This window comes from Myxocyprinus asiaticus, chromosome 24 (genome assembly GCF_019703515.2).
Source record: "Myxocyprinus asiaticus isolate MX2 ecotype Aquarium Trade chromosome 24, UBuf_Myxa_2, whole genome shotgun sequence".
NCBI lineage: Eukaryota > Metazoa > Chordata > Actinopteri > Cypriniformes > Catostomidae > Myxocyprinus > Myxocyprinus asiaticus.
Genome location: NC_059367.1, coordinates 3,084,075 through 3,089,982, shown reverse-complemented (window position 1 = coordinate 3,089,982; position 5,908 = coordinate 3,084,075).

Below are 5,908 nucleotides of genomic sequence, written 5' to 3'. Positions count from 1 at the left end.
TCATAATCAATTAATATATCCTAAGCTGTCCATATGGAAAACCAGCAAAGTGTTGATGTGATTAAGAGACAGAGAAGTGTACACTGTATGTTTGTTTACATGGCCAGCACACACCTCCCGCTTATGATTATGCATATTTGCATGTCTTATAAAGGGTGGGATGCAATCGTCACAGAGCTGACATCTTTAAACCTTTGCCTGGAATGCCCACGGGACGGTTAGATCAGACTTAAGGGGCAAAGTCACAGAGGAAATGGGCCTCGTATACACCAACCGCCTGGAACCGCCGTCACTTTTAGGGGATTTGACTGAACAAATGACAGCATATGGTAGATGCGGTTAGAGCTGGGTATTGTTGTGACTGCGGCTTCAGTGTCTTTCTCTCTCACACCCACCCGCCCCCCTCAAAGTATTTCCTCATTGTGTTGTCACGGACACGCCATGAACACTCTCTCCAATGCTTTAATTAGCCTCCAGGAGTTCAGCGGCTGGGTGTCCGTGTGTCGCTTTGAGTCGTGTGTTGGAAGACTTCCACTCTGGAAAATCAGATTGGCTCTGATCGCTGTTGACGCTCCAGTACTCCCAGTCGAGCTCAGCGAGACACCATGAAACTATCTGAAAGATCTTGGGATGGGACATACCACATAAAGTTGGATTTACGCAAGAGTTTTTAATCAAGAAAAACTAGGGCTGGACGATATATAGTATAGAATATCCACTATATCATCACAATGATTTTGCTGATTATATAAATGTAAGCAATATTGTGAATATTACGATACTTTTAATGCACCTTTATTTTGCCACTGCATATCCTGAAGAGGCATCCTTCAGGGCTGCACAATTAATCAAAATAACATCAGAATAGCCAAAGTAAAAGCTCCAGTTGAAATAAATATGAAAGAAACTTATTACTATTGTATAAATCAAATCAAATCCTCAAAATAATAATTATTCAGAGTTGCATTATAATAGTGAACTTGACTGGGTCCCACAATAGTAATTCTGTACTGTATAATATTCAATTGGGTTCCAAAACATGCACCCAAAGCATACACGCGTATCATCCTGTTGCATCTCTTTCAGTCTCATATGAGGCTCCTGACACTAATAAAACAACAACTGAAAGTGGCGTGAAAGTCAGTCTGATATCTTTCTCTTCGTGCCGGCAATTTTCTGCCAGTGGGAGGTCAGCTGGTGAAACGCTCATGGACTCTCTCTATCCATCCCTGTGATTTCAGGGGGGTGGGGGGTTGGTGTACTCGTCTATATGGCACAGTGTTTGTCTCCACCTCACTTCCCTTTTCAGGGCCCTAATCAGCGAGCCAGGCCCAGCTGCCCCTCCCAGCCCCTGCCAGGATTCGCTATCATCTTCTGATCAAATATTAATGCCACGATACTCTACTTGCTCACTAATCCACAGCCAATTAATATTATCTGTCAATTATTTACCGATCCTGAGGTGTGCAGCCAGGTCCCCGGGGGCCACATCGACCAGGGTTCAGAATGCATAATTGACTTCCTCTCCTCTCACCCAGCCAACGAACACCCCCAAGTCCTCCCCTCCGAGCGCCGTGTGCTCTTTTCTTCTTTGCCTCTCAACCCCCATCCTTTTTCATCTACTTTCATTTTTACCCCCTTCTTTTATATTTCTCCTTTCCTTTTTTGTTTATGTGTGTCTTTTAAGTATAAATGGCTGTCTTTGTGGTGTTTTTACAGGGGCTACACAGGGTGGGGGGGTGAAGCAGCCTGTCGGGGGTATTAGCATAGCGGGCGTTGGAGGTGTCGGGTGTCTGGAGGAAAGGGAATTCGACTAATCTCGGTGGAGATGTGCGGCTATAGAAGTGAACACACATTATAGAATGTACAGTATGATCTGCTGTGTTTCTTCAGTGTAATGTGGAGATGAAATGTGAAACCCCTGATGATCTGAAGGTTCTGATGTTAAAAATAAGGCGAGTTATGATTGTAATGTAGCTGAATTTAGCACTTTCTCATTTGATATAGATTGCATGGACTGATGGACAGAAGGATAGATAGATAGACAGATAGATAGATAGATAGATATTTGGAGTTTTCGGATAGATAGATGGATGGATGGATATTTGGAGTTTACCAATAAATGGATGGATGGATGGAGTTTTCTGATAGATAGATAGATAGATAGATATATAGATAGACAGATAGATAGATTACCATCTCCTAATAACATGCAAGGACTAATTGTTTCATTTCTGACCACTGATCTAGCTCACTGGGCTAATCTGAAATGGAAATGTGCAATATCATTCAAAGTGAGTGTGTCACATGAAGCTTTCCTCTTGACTCATCTACAATTAAAACAACAAAGACCACACCCTCACACACACACACACACACACACACACTTTTTAAATCGGCACGCTCTGCATATTTATATCATAAAGCTACAATCACAAGCTTCTGTTGTCATTTGTGAGAAATCACGTTGGCTGTGGACTCATTTGAAGTGTTGTTGATGTGTTCTGGATTATTTGAACTCGCTGACAGTAGCTTCAGTCAGCTTTAACTAGTCGGACATTTAAATATTCAACCTCCAACTAAGACAGCTGCAGAAATCAATGGTCAAAGGTTTAAAGGGATAATACATGCCACTCTTTAATGGGCTGTGTGAGTGTGATTTCTGCTGTGCGGGGATAAAGCATTGCTGCTGTCTTATTGGTTTGTTTCACACTTTTAAAGGAATAGTTTTCCCAAAAATGAAAATTCCATCATTTACTTACCCTCATGTTGTGACAATCCTGAATGACTTTCTTTCTTCCGTGGAACACAAAAGGAGATATTAGACAGAAAGTTAGCCATGTGTTGCGTGAAGACACATCAGTCCACTGGGAATTGATGCTTTATTTTCACGGACGCTTCACCATAGCCAACTCCCCAGAGCCCGAGACTCCACCACCAACACTCACGGTCACAAACATCAGCCATGGAAACCTACAGGCTTGAGTTACCTGTACACTTCCAATGAGAGGTTGTGGTTAAGACTGCGCAACGAAGGATTCAATTTACCAGACAGAACACCTGCTTTCACATATGTTTGACGAGTCCCAGAGAAGGGACTTGGCAAGAGTGGAGTGGAAACTGTGAGACTCATGTACAAATGAAAGAAGCGAAGATAAGGATGAGGAAACCAAAGGTTACATCAGGACCATATGATAGATACGAGATAGAGCAGCATCTCTGTAATTGAAATTCTTTGGGACATGTGGAAGCTTTGGATAAAAGGATATAAGTGTCTGACAAATGTATAAATGTTTATGTAAATGTATTTTAAATATCTTTTGACAGACATTTAGGGACCATTTCCAGGTTTTTAAGTCAACATGAAATGGCATTCACAGTCAATTTTTGTACGTGACGAAACAGGCTATTCAACAAGAAAAAATATATAAGACTAGACTTGATTTTATTCATTGGGATTGGCGCTGAAAAATACTGGGCTTGGTGATGGCAGTCAAAATGGAGAGCCTGATCTCATGAAAATAACATGACTGTGGTGACAATTTTCTCAAAATAATATTACGTGGGTCCTTATGCATATTCTGAAGGGAAATGTCCGCTGTTTGGCACTAAAAGCGAGTTAAATGTTCTCCCAAACAGATGAGGTTTTTAAGGTTAATGATCTATCGAGTTTTAAATCAACAAAACTGACCTCCCCACCCTAAACCTTATACCTAAACCTAACCAGTAGTGTCAGAAAAAGCAAATGTGAGATGAAATACACAACTGCGTCATTTTGTGGTGTTTCTATGACACATTCGGCTTACGTTTCGACTCGCTTGCTCTTCAGGACTCGTACCCCTGTCCTGTACATCACAAGTGCAACGCTCTATCAGTTGAGCAACCTCGCGATTTGATAACACTCGAACAAGCTTGTAAATGAAGTTGGTTATATAATGCAAACCTTTAAACAAGTCATGCACTATAGTAAAAGTGTTTAGATGTCATTAGATAGCTTTGTGTGAGGAACAGGGCGAAAAGTAAAGGCTTCTAAATTTATAATCTTCCGTTTTACTTGTGATTTGCGTGGTGAAAGTGAATAAATGTCGTTGTTGTTGTAGCTCCTCTATACGTGCAACAAGCCACGTAAATTTGGCATCTACCCTGACATAAAGACAATTTTGACTCTGTTACTTGAGGAGATCTTTTATCTCCAACTTTAGAGGAACAGTTAATTTATTGGAATCCAGAGACTCCTGACATCAGCAAAGTTATGCAAGTGCAACAAGTGAAGAAGGAAGGAGACCGTATGATTCCTGTATCTCAACAGTCTGTATCAGGTTTCTCAGAGAGCGCTGAAGGGCGGAATGAAGGCGAGAGAGAGAGATCTTTAAGAGCTGACGGCTGGGGTTTTATATCACCTGTGTTTCCGGCAGGGCTGTGTCAAGGTCCTCAGAGAGCCGCCCCACCAGCTGCCCTCCTTCACGCCTGTTTGTCAGGAGCTTTCAATAAGTCTCACGTGCATCCAGATGGAAGGAAAGAGTAAAAAAAGTGAGTGAAACGAGATGCTTCCTGCCCTTTAACTGGCAAGTGGCTTCGTTAAGGGAACCTGTGAAATCAGTTTAATAGGCTGACATCACCCCTGGGCCTCCAATGGCACACGTCCCAGGAGACTTAGACTCTTCTCTTCTCTTCTCTTCTCTTCTCTTCTCATCCTATTTCTCATCATAGTGTAGGTTCTTCTCATAGCAAATCTTCTCATATCGTGGCTTTTTCTTCTAGTATCAGCTTGAATATTCTTATTTCATGCTGTATCTTTTCATATCGTAGCATCTCATATATTGTGCTGTATCTTCACGTGTCATATCCTCTCATATCGTAATGTATTTTTTAAATATTTTTGTACCTTCATGTTGTATCTTCTCTTATCATGTTTTATATTTATTATATTAAATAGTTTAGTTCATATTTTATAAGTTAAAACAGGTGATGCTAATCTAGTCAATGTTTCGCACATAAAAGAGAGCAACAGAGTCTGGTTCCAGAACTAAAAATCACATTAATTTTTTCCATAGGCAAATTATTTTTTAGCGATAACTTATAAGCCTTTTAAGATAGACCTACCGTGAGCTCCAAGGTTGTAGATCACCAGTATATGCTTTCGTCTGCATTATTAAAACTTTATTTTTTTTTTTAAATCGCATTTAATAGGGGAATTCCTGGTGAAGAACTACACTACCCATGATCCTAAAAAGAAACAAAAAGAAAGCGAATCGTGACGAACAAAGCACGCCAAAAGAGCGCTGCAGAGACCGCCCACTCCCATGATTCACTGTGCATGACGCAACTGAGTCACTCTCCCTACACTCTCAATCTACTTGTATATTTGTATATACAGTATTTGAATATTTAGCAATAAACGTACTTATACTCAACAACTCCATCGTTTTTAAATCAGTTACGTCATTCGCAATGTTTCACGGGATTGTAGTTCATTCCCTCATTAAAGCTTTATAGAGGGATGATTTAAGTTGATCTTTTGTTGATGGTGAGATGCTTTGTATAGGTTAGACGGTTGTAACACTCATTGTTGTATCACAATGACAAATGATGACAAACTGCAAACATTGTAACTCGGTTGTAAATGTCTGGAGTAGATGCAGGTAGTGAAGCTCTTCAGTTATGGTAACTGGGTTGGATCCTCTCCTATCTGGAACAAAATAGGACAATCACAGCTTTTAATGTGAGGTGTGTCATTTTTTAAACCACTAGTTGCTGCAAATGGAATTGCAAATATACTGATTGTTTCTGATGTTTATTTATGCACTCAAAGTGGATGATTCTCAATGCCAGTCCAGACTGCCATGACCCCTCCTTCCATCTGACATTATTGAATAAAATATCTTCTCTGTCTCTTTTCAGAGGGCAG